Source organism: Ailuropoda melanoleuca, chromosome 9 (assembly GCF_002007445.2).
Source record: "Ailuropoda melanoleuca isolate Jingjing chromosome 9, ASM200744v2, whole genome shotgun sequence".
NCBI classification, from domain to species: domain Eukaryota; kingdom Metazoa; phylum Chordata; class Mammalia; order Carnivora; family Ursidae; genus Ailuropoda; species Ailuropoda melanoleuca.
The window spans coordinates 67,383,814-67,397,700 of NC_048226.1; the positions used below are offsets into that span (position 1 = coordinate 67,383,814).

At 34.6% G+C, this 13,887-nt stretch overlaps 1 protein-coding gene across 7 annotated transcripts in view; it reads left to right on the top strand.

Moving 5' to 3' along the window:
- Positions 1-13,887, top strand: part of VPS13B (vacuolar protein sorting 13 homolog B) — a 768,204-nt gene that overhangs the window by 571,312 nt on the left and 183,005 nt on the right. The window lies entirely within an intron of this gene.

Consider the following 13,887-nt stretch of genomic DNA (forward strand, 5'->3'; position numbering starts at 1 on the left):
ATGTGGAACCCAATTTCAGTAGATGAAGCTTAGAGTGAAGATTACGAGCCAGTTACCTACAGGGGTTCCCATGTAGGAGGAAAAAGACTTCATACCTTCCCAGGAGCATCCTTTGCATAATATTCTTGTGGATGCCTTTCTTTACACAAAATGTGTCTACTTGGACATTTACATTATCCAAAAAGAGTTCTCAGTATAAATTATCATATTTCTTCAAAATGAATTTCATGATTTGGAGACATGTATCAGAAAGTAACTAGTTAAAATACAATGGCGAAAAAAATTGAAGAAGCAAGTAGCACTTACTGAGTATTCATTCTGTGCCAGACATTGTACTAACTTCTTCAAATGCATTATCTCATTTAATCCTTTTAACAACTCTGTGGGAAATGTTATATATAATCTCATTTTAGAAAAAAGGAAACTGAAGTTGTAGAAGTTAAATAACTTGTCCAAGATTACAGACCTAAAAATAAACAGAGCTAAAATTCAAAACAAGATTTGTTGGACTCCTGAGTCTGAACTCATGAAGCTAACTTTCTAAGAAAGGTCTGGGAAAAGTTCATAAGTTAAAAATGAAAGAAGTAACATATTATATCTTTCTGCAGTATTTATACTATTTTTTAATTTATTGAGATATAGTACAGTATTGTATTAGTTTCACGTATACAACCTAGTGATTCAACATTTGTATACGTTATGAAATGGTCACCATAGTAAGTCTAGTTAACATCTATCACCTTATAAAGTTAGTACAATGTTGTTGACTATATTCCCCATGCTGTATATTTTATCCCCAAGACTTCTTTTATAACTGGAGGTTTGTACTTCTTAATTTCCTTCACCCATGAGGGTCTCCCCTCTGGCAGCTGCCAATCTGTTTTCTGTACCTATGAGTCTGGATTTTGTTTTGTTTTGTTTAGATCCCACATATTAAGTGAAATTATATGGTATTTGTTTTTCTCTCTTTGACTTATTTCACTTAGCATAGTACCTTCAAGGTCCATCCATGTTGTCATAAGTAGCAAGATTTCATTCATTTTAATGGCTGAGAAGTATTTCAGAGTGTGTGTGTGTGTGTGTGTGTGTGTGTGTGTGTGGTGTATGCACATGGTAGCTCTGAATTTTGAGGAACCTTCATGCTGTTTTCCGTAGTGGCTGCACCAATTTACATTCCCACTAACAGTATACAACATCCTCACCAACACTTGTTATTTCTTGTTTTTGTGGGAATAACCATTCCTACAGGTGGGAGGTAGTATCTCATTGTGGTTTTGATTTGCATTTCCCTGATGATTAGTGATGTTGAGCATCTTTCCATATGCCTGTTGGCCACCTATATGTCTTCTTAGGAAAAATGTCTCTTCAGATCCTCTGCCCATAGCTTAATCAGAGTGTTTACTTTTTTGTTAAATTATAGAAGTTTTTATATATTTTAGATATTAACCCCTTATTGAATATATCATTTACAAATGTCTTCTCCCACTCAGTAGGTTGTCTTTTCAGTTTGTCAGTGGTTTCCTTCACTGTGCAAAAGCTTTCTAGTTTGATATAGTCCTTTGTTTATTTTTACTTTTGTTTCATTTGTTTCTGGAGTCAGATCTAAAAAGACATCACTAAGGCTGATATCAAGGAGTTTGCTCTCTTGTGTTTTCTTCTAGGAATTTTATGGTTTGAGGATGTACATTTAAGTCTTTAATCCATTTTTAGTTGATTTTTATATATATAGTGTAAGATAGTGGTCTAGTTTCAATCTTTTTGTGTGTAGCTCTAGTTTTTCCAGTACCATTTACTGGAGAGACCATCCTTTCCCCATATTCTTGCCTCCTTTGTTGCACTTAAGTTGAACATATGTGCGTAGGTTTATTTCTGGGCTTTCTATTCTATCCCGTTGATCTGTTTGTCTGTTTTTATGCCAGTGCCCTACTGTTTTGATTACTGTAGTTTTGTAGTATAGTTTGAAAACAGGGAGGCTGATACCTCTGGGTTTATTCTTCTCTCTCAGGATTGCTTTGGCTATTTATGGTCTTTTGTGGTTCCATACAAATTTTAGGATTATTTGTTCTAGTTGTATGAAAGATGTCATTGGAATTTTGATAGGGATTGCATTGAATTTGTAGATTGCTTTGGTGGTATGGACATTTTAATAATATTAATTCTTCCAGTCTATGTACATGAAATATCTTTCCATTTATTTGCATCATCATTAATTTCTTTCATCAGTGTCTAATAGCTTGCAGTGTACAGGTCTTTTACATCTTTGGTTAAATGTATTCCTAGGTACTTTATTCTTTTTGATGCTATTGTAAATGGGTTTGTTTCCTTGATTTCTCTTTCTGCTACTTTCATTATTAGTGTATAGAAACACAACACACTCATATTTTTATATATTAATTTTTTATCCTGCAACTTTACTGACTTCCTTTATTACTTCTAGTAGTCTTTTTATTGGAGTCTTTATAGATATTGTCCCACTGTCTTCTTTCCTCTGTGGTTTCTGATGAGAAATCCATGGTAATCACAATCATTGTTTCCATATATGTAATGTGTTAATTTCCTCTTGCTACTTTCAAGATTTTTTTTCTTTATATTTGGTTTTCTATAGATTGATTATAATGTGTCTGGGCTTGATTTCTTTGAATGTATCCTGTTTCAGGTTCTCTGAGTTCCTTAACTCTATAACTGTATGCTTTTTAAAACTAAATTCAGGAACATTTTAGCTGTTATTTCTTTAAATATTTTTCTGCACCAATCTTTCTCCTCTTTTGGGGGGACACCAACATAAAACTTTTTATAATTATTCCACAGATCCCTGAGACTCCATTCTTTTTTTCCCCTCTTTTTCTGTTTTCTTTCTTTTTCTCTGTTCTTCATATTAAATAATTTCTATTGAATATTCCAGCTCTAAAATTTTTATTTGGTTCTTTTCTGTAGTTCTATTTCTCTTCTGAGAACTTCGGTATTTCCACTTATTTCAAGCAGGTTTTCCTATGCCCTTGAAACCATAGGGACCTTATTTCCCAGATATAAGGACTTTTGGCTTTCTTGCCATCACTGTGCACCACAACCTAAGGCTCCCTCTCAAAGAGGGAAAACAAAATAAAATGGGAAACCCAGCACTGTAGGGCTTACACCTGCAAGTTTGACTCCCCGCCTCAGTCTGCATTGTTCTTGTTTACTTTTTCGAGTCCTCAGACCTTTGTTTTTTGTATTTTCTTTCAAGTTTTTGATTGTAAGCAGCATGAGAGTTAAGTTGCAGTGAGCTTATTACAGTTTTGGCTGGCACCAGAAGTCCTGCAATTTTAAAATAATAAAACTGTTTTGTAGTCTATTAGCCGAGACATGGTTTTCTGAGAAACTTAATACAGGATTTCCTCCAAAGGTGGTACTTTAATATCTTTACATCTATGAGCACAGATCGGTTAATATATTGTAATGAATAAACTGCTCCCAGGGAGTTGTCAGCATTAACTTGATTCTGCCCATGTCACCATTAAGCAAAGAACATGCTCAGATACTCAAAGGGTGGGAATTTTGTTCTTTCTCTGTGGTCCTGAGGGATATCCTTTCGTATATTATAAAATCAAGTTAGTAGTTAGAAATGCTGTGAAATTTATTGTCCCTCATGTCAGTCTGCCTTCTCAGCACATGTGACTGATACATACGTGTGTGTATATTATATCCACCATTTATGCACATACCTATTGAGAAACCTAAATTCTATGAGAGGCTACCCAGAATAGATGATAAATGGAATCTATATTTGTACCTATACCTACATCTTTTTTTTTTTTAGAAACCTGAAGTGAAACAGAAGTGTTGACATTTGCTTATAATTTTGAAAGATTAATAAAGTATAATCCCCAATCCTCATAATTTAGTGACCTTAAATTATGCCAGCTCTACCTGTAAGTGTATATGTGGTGGTTTCTTTATTTTTAAAATGGCAGGTTATCTAAAGCCTTAATTATCAACTTGAATTTCTTTTATGATTATTAATATTAATAACCTATACATGATCTTCCATCTAGTCCAGGTAGATAATACATCCATGAGTCAACAAGTTTCTTTTTAAAATAAATGTGGCAGTGGACTTTCCTATGTCCTTACCTAGAGCAATCTCTAACAGAAATGAAATCTTCTGCCAGCACCTTTATATGCAGCAGCTGTAATATTGGCAGTTCTCATTTAAATAAAGATGTATGTAGTTGTTTTTAACATAATCGTATTAGTTGTGTTTGTAAATATTTAAAATTTGGTATTTATTTTGTTTAAGGTAATGGAGTCCAGATTTGAAATTGCCTCATATCTTGACTATGCAGCCCAGGGCAGACTTAAAAAGTCATTTTTCTTCTTGTTTGTTTGGGGCTTTTTGTTTGTTTTTGAAGAAATGACTGTGCCATCTGGTCAATTGTGAAGGAGCTGAACCATTCTGAGGGAATTTAACCAACCCCCAGACTTCCTCAGCACATAGTTAGTCCAGTAGCTTATTACTCATCGTGTGACAGGAACTAACCAATTTGAAGACAGTTGTTTCAACCATCCTGCAGCTTTCTTACCTCACTGTAAGTTTTCAAACATTAGCTAGACTAAAATACAGAAATCAAACTTGATTAGAATTTATATTGAAAGGTCAGAGAATCACACATTTCCGTGTATGACAGAAATATCCACCCCATGATATCTATAGTATGGGATACTTTCCACATTTTAAAGTCTTATAAATATTACATATATGACTTCAGATCTAATTAAGAGGCAGACATGGAGTAGAGTTCAATAAGAGCTCAGGATTTGGAGTCAGTCAGTCCTGAGTTCTAATCCCAGCCCTGCTTCTTAACAGCCATGTAACCTCACACAAGCTATTCCATCTCTCTCATCCTCTGCTCCTTATCTAGAATATGGGGAGAACATTGGTAGCAACCTCCTAGAACTGATGTGAGAATTAAGTGTTGTATAAGTAGCTCTTAGCTAAGTGTGTAGCACGGGGCTCCGGGAATGTTAATATTGTCGTTGTTGCTTTTATCATCATTAACATCTTTAAGTTGAGTTTAAAATAGTGGTTGTAATTAGCCATAAAAAGTCACATCATTTTATGCAATTTATGGCTATTGTGTAGTTTGGAAATTTTCAGTTACAGTAATTGGCTTCTTTACCCTTTCATGAATAGGTCTGCAGAAAATGTGCCAGAGACATCTGAGTAAACCAACAGTTGGAAAATCATAAACTGCCTTCTTACACCTCATAAATCATATCTTGATTTCATTTAGTTATTGTGACTTTAAGAGAAGGATTGAATTACATGTCTCTTTAGAATTAAAGGTTTTGCTAATGTCTCTGGAAAGGCTTAGAATTAACCTGTGACTTTAATGTCATAATGATCACAACTTGAACATTTATCTGAAAATTTAGCTGCTGGGAACATTTCTTGCTAGCCAGTTAATGTGAAGTGAAATTATTACTTTGACAGAAATCAACAAGTAAGTAGATCTCATAAGTGAGAGGAACTCTAGTGTATCACTCAGGGAGAGTTGTGGGGAGACTGTTAAATAAGAAGTTGACCCAGCCAGCAAGGGGAGTTAACATATGGGGAAGGATATTGGAATGGAAATCAGAAATTTTGACTTTTAGTCTTTGCTCTAATACCAAGATTCTTTGATGCAAATAACTAAATTTCTTGGTGCCTTAGTTTCCTTATCTCTAAAATGGGTATAATAATATCTGGTCTTTGTAGTTTCATGCTTTAATCTTAGCTCCAGATGAGATATTTATGAAATGCCTTGAAACTATGAAATATTGTTCAACTGTAAGTGGGGACTTCTGCAGTTATTAGCAGTTGAAGGAAGAGCTTAATGGACCTTCCTTTTCGAACATGAGAAAGACTAGTAACCTGGCCCTTTTGGCATCCATCTCAATCATCAGTATTTACTTAAAATGAATGAGAAGTGGGAGGAGTTATTTAAAGCCACTGAATTAACTTCCCATGTTACAGAACTCAGACTTTGCTCAGAACAGGACAAGAGGCTTAAAATTAGATTAAGTTGATCTTCCTTGTGTGTGTGTATATCTATATATTAATGACTTTTTTTTTTTTTACTGTACAACACCCTGGTTTTACTTGCACTGCATTTTAATCAAATGTCCTGTAAAACATCTGAAACCCACATTAGAATTTAACATGAAAACAGCCAAATAGGAAAGAGGTCAAGAATACCACAGAGCAGTATAGAAAATAAATCGAAAGGAATTCATTGAAATGATATTTCTCATATCTGCTGGTTAGCATCATCACATATAAATAATGTACTTCCTTTAGCAAGATATGGAAGACTTGGTTCTAAAAGTAAGAGCCAGTGGGCACTGACGATCACATATGCCAGTAGCCACTTTAATCCTTCTTCTTCCTCTTCACCTGGGCTCCAGGCTTGGGATTTCAAACTAGGAAACTTCCTCTTCTGCTCCCTATCACATCTTATGAGATACAAGGTACAGAGCACAGCCCAAATGCCTGGGTACCAACGAGAAGATGGTGGCACTTACCCTGCATCTACAGCAATTTAGAATTGGTTTCTTGATTGATTTTGCTGCTCTGACATTGAATTGTTACTGTGTTTTAAGGATCTGGGTTCCTTCACAATTTAATTTTCAGGCTTTTGAGGGTTTTATGGACTACATTTGCTTCCGTCGCTACATTAAAAAAAGGAAGAGAAAAAGATAGCCATTTAAACTAAGGATCATAAAAGAAATATAGAAAATATGAGAAACCCAGTAGGCCTGTACATAGCTTTGCCTTTTTGTATAGATGTGGTCAAAAGGTGACCTTTCTGATGATGACCTCTCGCTGCAGGGAGTAGACACTTCCAGCCATTGAGTACAGCCAAACCAAGCACACCAGTGGCTTCTGAAAGAGGCCCCTTTGGAGCTTTAACAATATCAATTTCATAGGTAGAGGTAAATAGATCCAAAGATGCTTTTCTTCAAATTTTGTTCAAGTTCTATTACGAAACACCTTCGTGTATTCTTGGCTGGGCACAAAGGATTAAGCTAAAAGACTGTCTAGGAACAACTCGTCAGTGAACTGGGAGAGAGGACAGGAGAGTAGGGGATCTCTCTAAGCCCTCACCTACTACCCTGATTCTTTTTTAGGTATTTTCTCTCTTTCTACTCTGGCTAGCTGTGAACTCTGCTTGATCTTTTTTAACAAAAGAAAGCTATGTGAAATTGAAATTCTGATGCACTTACCATGTTTATTGAACACTGAAAATGATTTTAAAGTGTCATTCCAATCTTTTTTTTGTATAAAAATTAATATACCCAAATACCTTACTAAAAGGAGTCTCGAACTCCCAGTTTAAAAAATGGAAAGGAGTCTATTTTGGCTTGCAGATGATTTACTTCCTTGATTCATACACAGGCCAAATATTTCTAGATGGAAAAGGTAAGAGTATAATTTTGATAATCACCAGAACCAAAGTGCAGGGAAATTGTTAGGTCAATAATTTCTCCTCGACCAGGAATATTTAAGAGAGAAGTAAAATACACTGACCAGTATTTTAAACCTAAGTAGTTATTATTTTAGGATTAAATATAAATAAGCTTACTCTCTTTTTTAAGATCGAAAGTGGGTATAATTTCCACTAATAAGCAGTGTTTTATTTTTTATCTATTATATTCCTCTTATTTCAGGTCAGTGATAAAAAAAGATTTTTCAAAATTGCAAAGCAAATACAAAAACTGGGAGGAGTAGACTCTTGAAAGACACCACATACATGTACTCCTATTTTCTTTAAGAAACAAAATAGTGACTGTTCATTGAACTTTTACCATGACATGTCCCACACAAACCATGTTACATATATTATCTGATATAATATTCTCAACAACCCACAATCTAGTATATTATCCCCATTTTGGAAACTAAGAAACTGGGACTCCGTGAAATTAAAATTAAATTTACCCACTTTAAGGAGTCAGGACTTAAACCCAGATCTGTCTGCCTCCAAAGTTCATGTTCTTTTCATTATCCTGAATTTTCTCCTGTGTTATAAACTGATGTAAACTCTTCTATGGAACAAAATATGAGAAAGCTCCATGAAAGTAGGGCGGTCTGTGTTCAGTAAGTCCTAGGTCAATGGCAGTCTATTTCATAAACCTCTTCCATGTGACAGTATCCTTTCACCTGCCAGCTGTCCTTCAAGAGTTCATCAAAAGTCACTTAAATGTTATTTCATAAACATAACAACCCCGTGTTGCCTCAGGCCAAAGAGAACCAATCTCCCTGAGCAGCCATAGATGCGACTTTGGCCTGGGCTCATTAACTAGGGCAGACTGCAGCATGCTTGCCACCACAACAGGTCATTGAAGACTTTGCAAAAAAGTGAATAAAATCTAGTCTTTCTTTAAAAAAAAAAAAACAGCTGTAGATCCTCCTGGACTTTGTGGAACTGATAAAATGAAGACGAAGTAAATCTTGAGGCTATCTGCAGTGCTGCGTCATACAAGCATTTTAACGCTTCTTGAGGAATTTGTGATATTTTAATCTTGCACTACTGTCAGAAAACTCAGTGCAATATGACATAAGAACAAAAAGTTACTGAAATTTGAATCTGCAGTAGTAGTTTAGGGAACACAATTTTAATCATAATGATTTAGGGATGTTAACATTAGCATCAATAGGATTAGAAATTAAAGCGTGATGTGATTTCAAAAGTTGTTGATAGTATTGAGCAGGATTTTGTTACCCAGGATTGCAAGCAGCAACAGGATCAGATTAATATAGCAAGAAGCTAATACAGAGAGTAAGATGACAAACTATTTACTTACTGGAGAAAACATGGTTAAGGTACACGAAAACCCAATTAATCAAAAGTTTATTTCTCAGCACTCATCCCCCAAATTTCAATTAATAACATTTTTTCCGGATACACAAGTTTACAAGAACTTTCCACCAAAGGAAAATTTTGTATCCTTGACATCGTTCCATATTTGCATTAGCATTCATTTTTCACAAAAATGTAAATGACAAAGGTATCATGAGAAAATTGAATCAAAGGGGCAAAAGCATTGTTGTGACTATAGTTAATTGCATCTTGCACAACAAAATCTTTGCTTGGAACTGCTAGGGGAAATCACCATTAGGCTAACTACTTTCTGCCTTCCTTAATCAACCTACTTAAGGAGATGTTCCTGAGCACAAAAGTGGCCAAAGGAAAGCAGAAAGAGGCACAGATTATCAACTGTTTTGTGAACCTGAGGTTGATAAAAGTAACTGTTAGGGAAGAGGGGGAGAGTGAGGAAGAAAGTAAGAGATACTTAGCTTTCAAATAAATTATTATGACATTGGGATTTTTAAAATTCAAAGTTCATTATTCACATGGCAAAAGAAATGAAAACATTGTCCCTGCAATGGCTAACACTTAGAAGTATCTGGTGTAAAAGTAGTTGGACTTCATTCACTGTTATGTGAATCTTTAAAATGGGGAAATTATCACTGACATCTGTGGGGCAACGTCTTCTCATTAGGACCTTAGTAAAATTTCAGCTTAATTATGAAAAAAAAAAAAAACATTTCTGCCACATAGTAGAATAAAGCAAAGTAGAATAAGGTAGTAGAATAAAGCTTAGAAAATCTGTAGCATTTAGCTGTTCTATATGAGCTTGGAAACAAACTTTTAGTTAAGTAGGATTGCAAGGAAAATAAGAGTTGGTCAAACTGAATCATGTTATATTTTATGTAATTCAAATGTTAGGCAAAAACGTACTTAACTCTGTGAATATTTGCTAAGGGTTAAAAAATAATAATGAACAGCAGTACAAAGACCACTTTTATCAGATTCGAGGAGGACCTCCCAAGCAGTTAAGTGACATGAAGGTTTGTGAAGAAGAGCAAAGTAATCTACAGACACAAAGAATACAATCTGAAACAAGTCTCTGTGAAAGCCAATAATATCTTGATCCATCTGTGAACGGACTGGAGACTTCCTGAATCTTCTCTTTGGTTGTTCTTTGTGACATGATATGATGAAGTATTTTCTTTTGGAGGCCAGGTCAGCCCAGAAGGAGAACAAATAGTGTAACTTTGTCAATACCATTGTCTTATTGAAGTGAATTCTCACTGACTTTGAACAAGATTTATGGCTTTCTGCAGTTTGTCATTTGTTCTGACTCATTTCCCCCACTCTGTGACTCCTAATAGGATACCACTGTCTCCTGTTTCTCAGGCTTCGAGACAACAGCATAAATGTTCTCATCTACAGGAGCAGGAGCTTACTCCTTCTGAGAGCTTCCTGTGCTCAAATAAATAGGTGTTTGCTAAGTACAGAGAAGAAAACTATCAAAGTCTGAAGGAGCTTCCAGTATGAAGTAGTCATCCCTATTTGTCATTCTATTTATATTATATTCACAGGCTCCTTTAATCTTAGTTTATCTGGTACTTTCCCAGCTACATCGACCCTGAGGAATGTGTAATATGAATCCCATTTTCTAGACTTGATGATGGAATTAAGGAGAAGTTAAATCGAAGACATTACAGGAAGTCTAAAAGGCATGCCCCTCATCATCTAGCCATTAGAGCATAAGGGACTAACTCGTGACTTGCAGACATGAGCTATTTCTGTGGGATTCTGACAGACCTTTCTGCTACTATTGCCACTTCATCTAACCACTGTGACTAGAGGCATATCCAAAGTAGAGATTTTAGCTAAAACTAGGAGAGTAGCCACTGTCCTGTCATACATTCAGTATTCATCAGCTGTGCAGCCTGTATTTTCCTGGATGCTCCTCATTTCAGTTATTCTGTTCTGTCAACTCTATAAATACAGCTGTACGTTCAAATCAGTTGTGTAGCCATATTAAACCAACAATATTAAACCAGTAATTTGGGGGAAAACAGTCATTGAAAGTTTGACTGCTTTAGATAGATTTCCTAGACTTTTACATTTTTTTTAAATTCCTAATTCCCATCCTCCTTCCTACTATTCCCAGTTTGTTTATTCCATCTCCATTAAGTCATATCCCCCTGTAATTGGCCCAGTGCAGACTCCAAGGCTGGGTGCCAGATGGCCAGGCCCTCTAACTTCTATGAAAAGAGAAGCAACCTGCACAAAACCTATCTCCCCTACTTAGAAAATCTTCATCCACATTTTCAGAACTTTGTGCTCCCCCCGTCTCTACCTTCATGAAGATTGAACATCAAATTTCCTTTGAAGTACTTTTTTCCCTCCCCTTCAGTTTTTTTTTTTTTTAGATGCTTGGTGTGTCATCCTATTTTTCTTCAGCTGTAACTATAGGTCCATATGTCATTATATGCTTAGGATCATCCTAAACATGATCGTCCTCCAGTATGTACATATGTATGTATGCAGGTAGGTTTATTTCTTTAAGGTAGAGTCCTTTGTGTGGCCTTTGTGATCACAAGAGCATGGATAGTTAGAATTTTGGTAGACACTCATTTTCAACCTGCTCCCCTACTCATGCAGAAATACTATATTTACACTTCTATCGACCATACATGGGAAGATCCATTTCTCATTCTCCCCCATACAAGATATTATCAATCTTCTTAATTTATGCTAACCTGATGAATAAAAAAACTTCTTGTTTTAACTTGTATATGGTTGATTGTCAGGCTGAGCATTTTTTCCTATTCTTCATAAAGCAGTGCTCTCTAGAAGGATTAAACAGCTAAAGGTAAAAACAAAATGTTAAAAGTGCTTCAAGAAACTGTAGGAAAATATGTAATCACCTAGGGATAAATCCGTTAAATAAAAGTTAATAGATTTTTATTCACATCTATTAAAAAGTATGCTTGCCAAAAGCATCAGAATTTAAGGACAACTACCATACCAAGAGGAAATGTTTGCTACATACAACAAACAAACATTAATGTTCATTAACTAATAAAAAAAAGTAAGTAAATATTGTAGAAGAGGAATCAAATGGCTAGTATATGAAAAGATGCTTAACCCACTCTGTTTTTTACTATTAACAATATAAAAAGCCTCTTACTTAAGTGTCAGTACATAAAGATCTTCTTGATTCTTCTAAACAGTAATATGGATTACTATTATTTAAGCATCAGTCTGCTGATGAACAGACGTCTGGGTTGTTTTCTACTGTTTGCTATGATTGGCAATGCTATAGTGTGTGTGCGCACGCACATATGTGTGTGCATGTGAGCACATGTGTGTGTGAGCTACACAGACGTTATCAGTTTTTTAGTCTTGGCCTATTTGATAGGTGAAAAATTCTACTTATTTAAAATTTTTTCTTTGATTATTACTAAAATTTAGTATCTCATGTTTATATTTTAAAATGTTTATATGCCATTTATTTTCTTCATCTGTTATTTGCTTTATTAATTTCTTCATTTAATAATCGCTTATTCTTTACTCATTTTTCTCTATTAATATCTATACTGACTATATGAACTCTTTATAGATTAATGATATCCCTTTTCTGTCACATGACTTTGAATATGTGATTCCTATAACTTGTTTTGTGTATCCTGTTTTATTTGCCAGTCTTTTACACATCATGTTGATATTTCTACATCAGTTTAATTCCTCTCTGTCCATTATTTATTTAGTTACATAACTTATGTCAGTTTTCTCTGTTAGGTCATTGTTCTCTCTCTAAATTGTATTCTCTTCAAAATGAAGAATTAGCCTCCTCATACAGGTCTAACACAGTACCATTTACTTGATAATAACTGCTTCTTGACGGCTACACAGGTGGGACTCTAGAAGTAGACACTCACGTCCTGTCAAGTTACATAGCTCCTACAAATTGACTATAGATCCTACCAGCAATAGACTTTTGCTATGATTTCATGACACTTGACCATTATATTTGAAAGAGAGAATAGTATAGTGTTACTACGTAATGGATCTACTATGCATATTCTCACTGCTTTAAATTCACTGATCATATAAAAAGAGAAGAATGCACTGGCTTGGTGTTTGATCTTTACCACATAGATCTAACGTCACAATCAATTGCTTTCAGTATTTTCTTTGAAATCACATAAAGGTTCATATGTGCCAAATTTCATAAGAATCACATGATAAGGTCAAGAAATACAAATTCCAAGGCAGAATTTATATGCCCAGTTCACATATGACAGTAATACTATATAACCATATGTGAATATAATACACTGTATGTAAATGCTTTTTTTGAAAGCAATCCAATCAATAAAACTTAAAGTAAATAACACTTTAATAACACATTTCAAATCGACTGAAAATGGAATAGATGGACTCTATGGCAAGAACATCCCTATAAAATTGACATTCAGAGGCTATTAAAATGCAAAGAATAAAACAATCTTGAAACTAAAGAAAAACTGTGAATATTTAGAAGTTTTTTTAGAAAGCCTACTCCATTGTATGCCAAGATACAGCAGTCGTTTTTATTTAAAGAGCTATTTCAATAAAAACTGGATTGCCAAGCAGTAAAAAGCAAATTCAGTTTGCATTCAGCAATAGCTAAAAAATACCTTTTAAAGAATATACTATATAAACCAAACAAAAGTAAAAAATACACAATAACAGAAAAAGTCAAAACAGAAAAAAGTCAAGATTTAGTCATAATTGGGACTAATAAAAAGATCGACCAATTTTTATCATTAAAGAAGGATATGGGAAAGCTACTGAAGTTAACTTCAAAAGCCTAGCAGTAAAAAGTGATTGTAATGTCAGTAAAACTCTGAAACAGATCAAATAGACCCTAAGTAGTACTAATCCACTGCATCTTTGAACATATATTTGCCTTTTTTTTTAAGCTGAAAAGCTTGCCCTTTTTTTCTTTAATTTGTTTCCAACATCCTGTTTTAAAAAAAAAAAAAAAGAAAGAAAAGAAATCCAACTATACAACCATTAACGGCAG